The sequence below is a fragment of the Mesoplodon densirostris genome, chromosome 10 (genome assembly GCF_025265405.1).
Source record: "Mesoplodon densirostris isolate mMesDen1 chromosome 10, mMesDen1 primary haplotype, whole genome shotgun sequence".
Lineage (NCBI taxonomy): Eukaryota > Metazoa > Chordata > Mammalia > Artiodactyla > Ziphiidae > Mesoplodon > Mesoplodon densirostris.
In genome coordinates, this window is record NC_082670.1 from 28,478,961 (window position 1) to 28,492,686 (window position 13,726).

The following is a 13,726-nucleotide window of genomic DNA, read 5'->3' on the forward strand; positions in this document are numbered from 1 at the left end:
TCTAAAGCTTATGAGTACATTTGCCATACATTTATAATAGTGAAAACAGACAGGAGAAATACAAATATCCAATGTTAATATAATACTCAAAGAAACAAAAATATCCCAGATGTACATATTATGTAGTCATTAAAATGGAAAGTATAAAGAACAAAAGCTACATGTGAGAAATAAATGTTGCATAAAAACGTAGAACTCAAAGAAATATACGTACTCACACACATGTAAAAGGTATGTATTTTAAAAATAAACATGCAAAAGGAACTTCGGGGGTATTTTAGACACTATTTGCAGTAGAATTGTTAAAGACTATATTTTTAACATTTTTTAAACATGTTTTTTATTATCTTGGAAGAATGAGATCTTACTTAATGGTATTTCTGAAGTACAAAAAAAAAAAGTAAAGAATTGAAAGACCTATACCATGATGAATAGCACTATAATTTGAACTTTACAATTAGATTTTTTTAAGGCTCAACTTAATTGCTAATTTACACAGGTGGGATTTCTGAAATGATCATTCAGTATTTGCTTGCAAAAAAACAGAATTTTTACCACTGGAATCTAATAATGGGATTTGCTTTATAAGAAATCCATTAAGTAACTGTTATGATTCATAAAATGATAAAATATATTTTCTTTAATTTCTGGGCCAATTGGTGGAGAGTTGAAAGGGATCTTCTCTTTTTCTTCCTTTTTTATTTCTTTGTTTCTTTTTTAGAAAATAAAATAGGAGCTACTTTTAGAAAAAGAAAAATGAACCATTCCGGTTCATTTGGGTTCATTACATGCAGAAATAGGATAGGAAACAAGCCATTTTAGAAAATGACACTTTCCTTTATATTTGCACGTTCAGTACTTGTTTCACAAAGACCAAGAATGTGTGAATATTGTCCACCAGTTGGCTGATTTAGAAGAGCTGTACTCTACAAAGTCCCTAGTAGCCTAGACTTTTAATTGGACGCTAAAAAAAATAACCTTTGCAGTAATCAGGAAGTTCAATATTATAAGTAAAAAGGATAATAAGCAAGGAGCCATCAAAAAGCTATATTTATTTAAAGAGCAAAGATTAAATTGACTTACTATGGAGAGTAAAGTGAATTACAGTAAACTTCCCCAGATCACCTGGCTCCCATTAACGCATTGGAAGAGACTTTGAAGCAACAACCAAAGAACACTTTTCTTCTCTCCCTGTAACTTCAGAATGATGAAGATCACAGATTGCTCTATTTTCTAAATTCTCCTCTGTCTGGCCTTGCTTTTTTATCAATATTTTACCTAGCCTTATTTTTTAATTTATATTTTTATTTTGTTGTCTTCTTCCTTTAAGCTACCTCAAATCCTTTGTGAAATAGCATGATCATTTGTGAAGAAAAAATTCAAAATAAATAGGTCAAATTATTGAATTTGCCTACGTGATTGTGAAGATCCTGTAACATAACTTTTTTTTTTTTTTGCCGTACGCGGGCCTCTCACTGTTGTGGCCTCTCCCGTTGCAGAGCACAGGCTCCGGATGCGCAGGCTCAGCGACCATGGCTCACGGGCCCAGCCGCTCCGCGGTATATGGGATCCTCCCAGACCGGGGCACGAACCAGTATCCCCTGCATCGGCAGGCGGACTCTCAACCACTGCGCCACCAGGGAGGCCCTAACATAACTTATTAATGCTGCTTCTCACTAAACTCTTCTTCATTTTCTCTCTTCTTAACTTGTAATTTACAGTACAAGTTAATGAATATGGTGATCTTCACTATAATGGTTGACGCCTCCTCCTGAATTCATTCATTCATATTTATTCACAAATGTAGGAGGCTTAGTTGAAAGCCATGAAGAGTACCATCCTGGCCACTGGCCTCCTGTACTGGGAGGGTATCAGCGCTATGACCTCTGGGCTCTATGCATCCCTTATTCATTCTTCACTGCTCTTGGGGTCTGAGCATTAGGTGAGGAGGGGAGAGTCAGGCGGGAGCTCACTGAATAAGCAGTCATCACGCGTAGACTGGTGAGATTGGACACCTTATGTAGCAGAGTTAACAAAGAGTAGAACGAAGGTATGCTTACAGCACGTCACAAGATCAACTGAACCAGATTTCCAGTGAAATAACAGAAAAAAAAATCAAAGTGGAGACGAGACTCATTGTTGTTGACTTTGAATCGGAAGATAATGACTGGAAATTAGTATTCTAATAAAGAATAGGGGAATGTCATATGAGTGCCTGAATAATTTTTAGATATCCCTGACTTGCACAGCACCATCAAGAAAGTGATAAATAATAATAGTGTTTCTATTTATAAGATGGCAAGCTCAGTGCTGCCTGCCATGGTAAAAAGGTCTAAAGGGCAATTCTGAACATCTCTCTGCTAGTGACACGTACACAGTTTCACTAATTACTGTCTATTCTGCAGCCAAGACGTTTGTAGACTTCTCTTCTCGTGATTCCAGGCAGAGTATAGAAGCAAGGACATCTTTTTGCAGTGTGCTGTGCCTTTCTTTATGGCCTCAAGGTTGACTAAGTTTCAAAAGCCAACTTTTTTTTTTTAACATTTTTAAAATTAGTTTCCGCTTTATAACAAAGTGAATCAGTCATACATATACATCTGTTCCCACATCCCTTCCCTCATGCATCTCCCTCCCTCCCACCCTCCCCATCCCACCCCTCCAGGCGGTCACAAAGCACCGAGCTGATCTCTCTGTGCTCTGCGGCTGCTTCCCACTATCTATCTACCTTACGTTTGGTAGTGTATATATGTCCATGCCTCTCTTTCGCTTTGTCACAGCTTACCCTTCCCCCTCCCCATATCCTCAAGTCCATTCTCAAGTAGGTCTGTGTCTTTATTCCCGTCAAAAGCCAACTTTTTAACCTCTCTTCAAAGGCATTTGTGAGTCTACAGTTAGAACAGTAATCTTGCATTCCTGAATCAGCAGATACCGGATCCACTTTATCATAGAGTCAGTACTCTCATCTTTGCCTTCTTGGATTTCCATAAAACTTTCTATGAAGGCAAACAAATCAAGTGGACTGCTGCCTGAAGAAAGCCAAGCACATAAAAGTATTGATAACAGTGTCAAGTAAATTGACAAGATGCTCCAACATATGCTCATTCATTGAAAGGCACCAACACTTCTCTTACATCTTTGGTTATCATCTTCATAGTTAGTAACCTGGCTAAAAACTATCATACTTGGGAGGAGATCAGAAGTTGCCTTTTAGTGCTCCAGACATATATACTGAACACTAGCTGGATTTTTTTCTAAAGTGTAATATAAACCCTTACACAAAGTAAAATACCAAAATTAATATAAATAGTATGAATTAATATTAGCAAGAACAGCTTAATGCAAAGATGCATAATTATACCAAATCACAGACCCAGAAGATATAAAACAATAATTTCATGTGGTCCAAAATGCTAAAGATAATTATTCATGTTTTTTTTCTCTGAAACATGCTTACTAAAGTCATGGCCAACTATTAATTTTTGTCTTTAATACTTCAAAGGAAAAACATATTTTGAAGGAATAGGAGTGGATTGATTGTCCTTATAAGGCCTCTATAAGGTTTTCCAAAGGATGCTCCATGGTTTATATACTTAGATGGACTTACACCTTCCCAGAAGTAGCTAAAGCCATGGAAAGGATTTATAAAACACTCTCTTGTTCCTGACACATGAAGTCCACTAAAATCTGCTTTCCTCTAACTAACACATATTTCTTCTTGAAGTTCAAATGTATAAAAATCCTGAAAGGTATATGATTTCTAAAGATAAATGGGCCAAAATATATATCAACCCTGGCAGCCACAGATGGTGCCACTGACACCCTTCTACAGAGAAGCAGCAAAGCCTGGACACCCTCCCACAATTGTTTCTGTACTGTGCCAATATTGCTGACATGAAAATAGGCCACTTTTATAACAGTAATGATATTATAGAATTGGTAACTAACTTTTTATAGGCAGAAACTTGCTATACATTTTGGTATTGATATTGTTAGGGTTTTTTTCACCTTTATTGAGATATAACTGTATATAACATCGTGTAAGTTTAAGATGTACAACATGATGATTTGATACACACATCTTTAGTTTTTTTAACTGAAGATAATATAATCAAAAAGAAATAAACAACCAAAAAAAGGTAATGTAGATCTTTCACCTTCTAGCCATTTGACTTTGGAGAGGTTTCATGACCTCCCTGAATCTCAGTTTCCTCATTAGGGACTTAAATACATTCCTTTATGTTTTATTTCTTCAACCATGCAAAAATCCTGATGAAAAGTTTTCTGAACTATCAGGACATGAAGACCAGTATACTCATTAGCAGTTCTGAAAACTGCATGTTGGAATAGTAAGTCAAATTTTGTTTTACCTTTTGTGTTAGACTGAATAATGGCTTCCCAAAGATGCCCATGTCCTAAAGCCAAGAACCTGTGAATATATTACCTTACATGGCAAAAGACATTTTGCAGATGTCATTAAGTTAAGGATCTTGAGCTGGAAACAGTATCCTGGATTATCCAGGAAGAACCAATGTAATCACAAGGCTTCTTATAGAGGGAGGGAGGAGGATCATAGACAGAGAAGATATGCTGTTAGAAGCAGAGATCAAAGAGAAGAAAATGTGAAGATTCTTCACTCCTGGCTTTGAAGATGGAGGAAAGGAGCTAAGGAATGCAGGCAGCCTCTATATGCTTGAAAAGGCAAGGAAACAATCCTCCTGTAGAGCATCCAGAAGGAATACATCTCTGCTAACACCTTGATTTTAGGACTTCTGCCATCCAAATTATAAGATAATACATGTGTGTTCTTCTAAACCACTAAGTTTGTGGCATTGTTACAGCAGCAATATATTTTTCAACACTAATTCCACTCAAATAATCTCACATTGGGTGATGCAGCATTCTACACAGCTGGTAGTTAAATTTTTTGGAAAGCAATTGGCAATATATGTCAACAGACTGAAAGTGTTCGCATAATTTGATCCAGCGGTACCTCTTCTAAGACTCTATTCCAAAGAAATAACCACAAATTTAGACAATGTTCATCCTGGTATTATTCATAATTACAAAAACAAAATTTGAAATAGCATAAATGTCCAGTGATAAGGGTGTGGTTACATAAATTATGTAGCATGTGAATTATCTATGAAACATTACACAGCAATTTAAAATATATTCGAAGAAATGTTAATGACATAGGAAAATCATTATGGAATAATAAGAAAAATAGTAATAATACACAACTTACATGTGCAGTACATCCTCACTGCATTGTTTTAAAAATGTCTCTATTGGAGTAAAATGACAATCAATAGAAAATAAAGTAAAACTTAGAGAATGATTATTCTCTAGATGAGTAATTTAACTTTTCAAACTCATATCTTTGTATGTTTCCCAAATTTTCCATAATGAGCATTATGTTTACAATTAGTAAAAAAAAAAAAAATACACTATGTTGTTAACCCACACCACAATTCGATATGGAAACAGATTACTAATGAGAAAGGGACCCTCTAACATATAAGAGGAAACAGTCACTCTAAAAGGAATCAAAGGGGTTCACTCCAACAATAAAACCAGGTCCCCAACATCTCTCTGGAAGGAGGGTACACATGCTTGATACCCCAGCTTCTGCAGCTGCTGCTTGATGGATGGGTCTCCGGACTGCCTGGCCCTGATAGCCAATGGGGCTGGTATTCACAAGTCCCACAGGACTGAAACATCATAAGCAAACATAGTAAGTAAACATAGAAGCAGTTCTTAATTGGTGCATGTACAAGCACTTGCAGAGGCTATGCCCCTGGGGCTCAGCGTAATGGGAACAGGCAAAAACACAGATCTCTCAGTTTTTCCCTGAAAGGGGCTTGATTGCACACTTTACATGCTGCTGACTGAGAGTCCGACTTCTAATTAGCATACATCAAAGGGCTGGCTGTGATCCTCCCTGGAGCCCAGGGGAGCCAATGGGCACTTCCATCACCTTCTCCCTCCTGCTTGCTCCAACAATAAACCCAAATTGCCAGTATCTCCCTAGAAGGAGCTTGTCTACACATCTAGCACCGCAACGCTGCTGCCCCAGGACAGATCATCAAATCACCCAGCTCTAACAGCAAATAAGGCTTCCATTCATGAGTCCCACAAGACTATAACAAACAAAGAAGCAGTTTTTAAACAGGAGCAGAAGCACCCCCTGTGGCTATACACCTGGGTCGAGCAAGCAAGCAACAAGCATAAATGCCCATCTCCCAGTTACTCCCTGAAAGAAACTCCCTGAAGCACAAGGAATACCAAATAAAATTAACATGAAGACCAAGACACATTATAATTAATTTGTCAAAAGTTAAAGACAAAGAGAGATCTTAAAAGCAGCAAGAGAAAAACAATTTGTTACAAGAGAACCTCTATAAGACTATCATCAGATTTTTCAGCAGAAATTCTGCAGACTAGAAGGGGGTGGGATGATATATGAAAAGTGCTAAAAAGGGAAAAACTGCCAACCAGGAATAATCTACTTGACCAAAGATGTCCTTCAGAATTGAAGGAGAGAGAAAGAATTTTCCAGAAAAACAAAAGCTGAATGAGTTTATTACCATTAGACATGCCATACAAGAAATGTTAAAGGGATGTCTTCAAACTGAAACAAGACGATGCTTATTAATAACATGAAAACCCATGAAAGTATAAAACTCACTAGTAGAGACAAATATATAGTTAAATTTAGAACATCTAATATTGCAATGGTGGTACATTATACTTATAACTCTAGTATAGAAGTTAAAATAGAGAAGTACTAAAATTAACTATAACTACACTAATTTGTTAATGGCAATGCAATATTAAAAGATTTAAATTGTGACATCAAGAACAAAATGTGGAAGGGAGATTATAAAAGCGTAGAGCATTTGTGTGCATTCAGTGTTAAGTTGTTATCAGCTTAAAATAAACTATTATAATTATAAGGTGTTTTATGTAAGTCTCATGGTGACCATAAAGCAAAACCTGTAGTAAGTACATAAAAAAGAAAGAGAAAGGAATCTAAGCACATAACTACAGAAAATCATCGAATCACAAAGGAAGAGAGCAAGAGAGGAGCAAAGGAACAAAGGAATTATTCAATATAAAACAGCCAGAAAACAATTGACAAAATGGCAATAGTGAATTCATATCTATCAATAATTATTTTAAAGGTAAATGGACAAAATTTCCCAATCAAAAGTTAGAATGACTATGAGGATAATATACAAGACCCAATTATATGCTACAAAAGACTTGCTTCAGTTTTAAGGATACATGTAGGTTCAAAGTGAAGGGATGCAAATGGAAACCAACAAAGTAGAGGTAGCTATATTTATATCAGACAAAGTAGACTTTAAGCCAAAAACTGTAACAGGAGACAAAGGAGGTCATTATATAATGATAAGGGGTCAATTCATCAACAGGATATAACAATTGTAAAGCTTTATGCACCCAACATTGGAGCACCTCAATATATAAAGCAAACATTAACAGATCTGAAGGGAGAAATAGACAGCAATACAATAATAATAGAGGACTTTAGCACCCACTTTCAACAATGGTTAGAACATCCAGACAGAAAAATTAGTTTAAAAAAAATTGGACTTAAACTGCATATTAGATCAGATTGCTTTCATAGATATACACAGAACATTCCATCAACTGCAGCAGAATGTACATTCTTCTCAAGCACAAGTGGAGCATTCTCCAGGATAGGTCAAATATTAGTCTACAAAACAAGTATTAGTAAGTTTAAGAAGACTGGAATCATATGAAGCATCTTTTCTGATCACAATGATACAAAGATAAAGAAGACAATCACAATCACAAGAAGAAAACTGGAAAATTCCCAAATATGTGGAGATTAAATAACATGCTCCTGAACAACCAATGGGCCAAAGAATAAATCAAAAGAGAAATCAAAAAATATCTTGAGACAAATGAAAATGGAAACAAAACATACCAAAACTTATGCAATACAGCAAAAGTAGTTCTAAGAGAAAAGTTTAAAGTGACAAATGCCTACATTAAGAAAAAAGATCTCAACAACAAAAAAAGGAAGATCTCAAATAAACAACCTAACTTTACTAATAAAATAAAACGAAATAAAAGGAATCAAGGAATAATCATCTGCACATTAGGAATTACAACATATTTTCAAAATATAGTGATACCTAATCAGTCAGGGGAAATGGTATGTTTCACATATGTAATGCTTCCGAGTAATTGAAGACATTCATTTTATATCCTCGCTATTTCAGAGATCTTCATTTTTTATGGTGGAAATTTGTGGATCATGTATTATATAGTTCTACCCATCATTAGATTAGAAGTCAATATGCATGATTTGTAGGATAATTTGACATTAGGCACATCACTGGAGCTTTTTTTTTTTTTTTGCGGTACGCGGGCCTCTCATTGTTATGGCCTTTCCTGTTGCGGAGCACAGGCTCCGGAAGCGCAGGCTCAGCAGCCATGGCTCATGGGCCCAGCCGCTCTGCGGCATGTGGGATCTTCCCAGACCGGGGCCCAAACCCGTGTCCTCTGCATCAGCAGGCGAACTCTCAACCACTGCGCCACCAGGGAAGCCCCTACTGGAGCTTTTTGTATTTCTGATCCTTACCTATAAACTGGAAATAAAGATTTATACTCTCGCTGCACACAAGGTATTTGTGAGGGTCAAATGAGATATATATGTTAAAGCATCTTCAAAACTGGAAAGTACTGTACAAAAATAAGAAATGTTAGCTACTATATTCTAGGTGATTCAGGGCTATTGTCGTAAACATCAATATTTGTTGGATGCTGGAATAAGTGATACCTTGTGAATCGTCCAACTCCTCAGTGCTACATATTCCTCACTTTGTAGGGCAATATACCATGCTTTTGTGAGTTCTGGAGTCTTCTTTTTACAGTCTAAGCTGTGATTATTAAATAAATATAAAAGGAGCAAAATATACACACACACATAGATATATGTATATATACACACACATACACCCTCTATTTTTGTTTATTATCAACGTTTTAATTATATTAAAAAGGCAGCAATTCTTCTTTTAAAGAATCAGTACTCTATTTTTTGTGTAATTAAAACTTTGATCATAAACTGTAAAACTGCCTACCCTGTATCCTCTTGTCAGGGAAAAAATGTAGGTTCCGATTTATTGTCCTGTGAGACTTTTCTTCTTCCCTTGGCCACCCAAATTCAGTTCTCTAGTACTTGTGTTTCTTCTGTATACATGGACTCAGTTCTGAGAAGAGAAGCTATGAGAGAAATAAAATGAATATTTTATTTGCACTTTCTGAGTCATTTTGATTTATACAGGTAAGAGTCAGGGTTTAAATTAGGCAATTTCTGGCTGGACAAGTTATGCTGTTTCTAAAATGAAACCTGGAGAATGGAGGTGTGACAATAGTGTAAAATGACTGATCATCAGCCACAATTAGACTTTCTCAATCGCCTGCCAAGTGCTTGACAGGCCTGGGCACAGGGTTGCACGGCCCCTGATAAAGACTTCCTTGACTTCTGGTAATCTTCCTCAGTTACTGAAAACTATTGATCCTGTTTCCACACATCTCAATGTTAATTGGCTTCTCCTCAAGCATCCCTAGGACACCACAGACCAACCCGACCTGTTAAATAAGCAGAGTTGATTCTTATTAATATTTTCTCTCATCTAAGTTAAAGAGTCAAGACACCACCAACTGAGGCAACTTTTAATTTGTTCTTAAAATAGGACAAACGTTTCCAGATGACCCACTCATATGAGTCCCTATTTCTGAGAGTGATTCAGCAGTATAATTGGAATCCAGGGAGATGGTGGTACAGGGCAAGACCTAGATGAAAAAAGAAAAAAAATCATAGAAGAAACCAAATAGGCCATATGGGTTTTGACATCAGTCAATATAAATCCCTAATCTATCACTTTTTAGCTATCTGTGATTATCTGTAAAAAGGGAAATATAAAATACAGACACTAAATTCTCAATATCTGAATCTTAAGAATGCAGGAAAGAACTTCCATTATTGGCCATTGGCATTTCTGACTGCCATGTGTATATAATCTGCATAAAAACAGTAAGAATACATTTTAAAATCCAAAATGCCTATAGGAAAGCAATACAAGGCACCAGAAATCAATCTCTGTTTTTGGCTTCTGATTTGCTGATACTTTATGAAAGTCAAACTCAAGAAGAATAACAGAAGATAAATTTCAACAATCTCCATCAAAGCCTATATCCCTCAGGACAGCGCTGGCTTTATGTATAATGATATTTTCCACGGTTTTCTCATTGAGTCAGCTTCGAGGGCAGACTGGGTTTCATTCCTTTGTTGCATGTCCTGTAGCTCCTGAACAGAGCTAGGCCGTAGTAAACACCCAATATCAACTGAGAATAAAGAACTCGGGATCCTATTGTTCTCAGTGTCACTGAAGGCTTCCCTATGACAGTAATGTAAACGTTAGTACTTCGGCAAATACAATCAGTTCGGTTTGCCCTCTGCTTTTTGAACTTCATGCTTTACTGTCGTAGAAACAAGGGGATGTCTTCAGCCCTCATCATTATGGGTGAAGACAGGTGCAATTGACATCACACCTGCTTCTCCAGAAATCTTCCAGGACATCAGTAAGGGGTCCAGATGGAACCCACACCCTTGGGGTAATGCCTAGCCCCCACTGGAGTAAGGAAGAACTGACACACTTGGTTTAAGAACATACCTCCTTTAGCCTTCTACCTACCTATTCCCATCTTCGGAGGCAAAGAGAAGAGGGCTTAAGAAGCCGGCCATCTTGGGCTTCCCTGGTGGCTCAGTGGTTGAGAGTCCGCTTGCTGATGCAGGCGACGCGGGTTCGTGCTCCAGTCCGGGAAAATCCCACACGCCGCGGAATGGCTGGGCCTGTGAGCTATGGCCGCTGAGCATGCGCGTCCGGAGCCTGTGCTCCACAACGGGAGAGGCCACAAGAGTGAGTAAGCCTGCGTACCGCAAAAAAAAAAAAAAGAAAAAAAAAAAAAGAGGAAGCTAGAAAAGGTAAGGAAATGTATTCTCCCCTAGGCTTCCAAAAAGGGACCCCGTCCTGCTGACATTTGACTTTAGCTCCGTGGCATTCATTTGAGACCTCTGACCTCCAGAACTACAACATATAAAGTTCTGTTGTTTTAAGCCACTAAATTTGTGGCAACTTGTTATAGTAGCCACAGATAACTGACCTGCATGCTTATCAAGTCCAGCCCATCTTTCATCCCTACCCAGCCCTGCTGCTATCAGTGAGCATATTTCCTACTTTCTGCTTCTTGTGTATATGTTTTTAACAAATACATATATATCTAATTTTTCTTTCTTGTTTATGCAAGAGATTCCTTACAATATACAAACTCTACCCCTGGCTTTTTTTTTTACTTAACAGCTTACATTCTTGTTCCTTGTTACCCCTGCACAGGACTCCATGGTGAGAATGTTCCATAACTCATTCAACCAGTTCTTTTTTTTTTTTTTTTTTTTTTGCGGTACACAGGCCTCTCACTGTTGTGGCCTCTCCCGTTGCGGAGCACAGGCTCGGGACGTGCAGGCTCAGCGGCCATGGCTCACGGGCCCAGCCGCTCCACAGCATGTGGGATCTTCCCAGACCGGGGCACGAACCCATGTCCCCTGCATTGGTAGGCGGACTCTCAACCACTGCGCCACCAGGGAAGCCCAACCAGTTCTTAATGGTCAACATTTGGGTGGATTCCAAACTTTGCTAATAAGAATAGAGCTTCAATGAGTAACTTTATGAATACGGCGTCTAATATTTAGGGAGGTGCTTTATCACACTAGATTCCTAGAAATATTTCCCTACAGGGAAAATAGTAAAAGCATGTGTCCTTTTGTTAAATAGTGCCAAATCCCCTCCATAGAGGTCACACTACTTTTCACTGCAACCAGCAATATACACTAGTAGCTATTTCTTCACAGCCTCTCCAAAAACCTGTGTTGTCAAACATTTGTATTTTTGCCAATCTAATAGCTGGGAAATGGTTTCTTAGTGTGGTTTTTAATTTTCATTTCCCTTATTATGAGTGACCATAAGCCTATTTTTCATATGTTTAAGGACTGTAAATGTTTTTATCTGTGAGCATTTTTATATCTTTATATAGTTAAAATTTTTTTTTCTTAATTTTTAAAAACTCTTTTATGTAAGGGAGCCTTGAACAGAGCTATCTTCTACTGCTTCAGTGAAGTGCCATTTTAAAAATAAACCACACCCTTTTTATCTTCTTCTGATTCTGTTATGCTCGCTTGTTTCAGTAGGGACTTTTGTTCAACTGATTCCTTTTTTCCTTTACTTTCAGGCCTCCAAGAGACTCTTCTCCCTCTACTGATCTCTCTCTCCCCAGAGCCAGGGCTTTCCCAAGACCGTCGTCTCTGCTCCAGCACACCTCATAGACCCTTCCCTTGACTGATACCCAAAGGACCAGTTCTCTGTTTCACTGGGCTTCAGGCTGATCCCCATCCTTTTGGGGTTAAGTCCTAGTTGACGTGATCTGTGCCCTTCGGCTACTGGGATCCCACTGCCCTCCTCTGTCTTCTGTGCAAATCCCTCCTCACCGTTTACCCTAAGGCAGGCTCTGGAGGACACTTTGATAGACTTGATTGAATATTTCCTTACTGACAGGTAAACTGAGGTTTGAAGTACTGTCTCTAAATATAATTGTTAGCTAGGGGTGATTGCATTTGGTCTCCTTATTGATCTGTATGATTTGGGAGAGAATGTATGAAGACATTCATGTTTACGTCAGTGCTTACAAGATCCTGGTATGTATTAAGCTCTAAGTAAATGTTAGCAGTTATCATTAATTTTATTAACTAGAGGGTACATGGACATTGAAGAATAAGTATTGGAAAAATTAGATTGCTATGGGCAAAAACTCATAAAACTGGATGTCTGCCTAATACCACAGTGTCCAAGAAGGGGTTATAGATCAGGGTTTCTCAACCTTAGTACTCTTGACATTTGGGGCCAGATTATTCTTTGTTCTGGAGGCTGGCCTGTACTACTCACTAGATGCCAGAAGAAACCCATTCCTGCAAGTCATGACAATCAAAATGTTTCTAAGTCATTGCAAATGTCCCTCAGAGACAAAGTTACCCCCCAGTTGAGAATCATTTCTACAAATTGAATAAATACCTGAATGTAAGGGAATATCTTTGTGACCAGGGGTACAAAAGAATTTCTTTAAACAAAACTTCAAAAACAAAAACATAAAGCAAAACATTGATGAATTTCATTACCTCACTCAGGTTACTTTGTTGACAATTGGACTGAAATGGGACAAGAACCAAATCAGAAGAACTGATTAGGTAGTTCTTTAACTGAGGTGCCCAAGGTCACACAGCAGGGGACCAGAATTCAGATCTGTGTTGTCTTATTTTATGCACATGTTCTTTACCTCTACTTGCTATGTTTCTGGAGAGTTAACGTAAGAAAGGTTGTAGGCTGGTGAAAGGCCTAAGAGAATTAAGTTAGCTCAGGCCCCTGTCAACTTCCCTTGAAATAGGTAATGAGATTAAGTTGAGCCTCTAGACTCAGAGATTTTTTTTTTTTCCGGTACGCGGGCCTCTCACTGTTGTAGCCTCTCCCGTTGCGGAGCACAGGCTCCGGACGCGCAGGCCCAGCGGCCATGGCTCACGGGCCCAGCCGCTCCGCGGCATGTGGGATCTTCCCGGACCAGG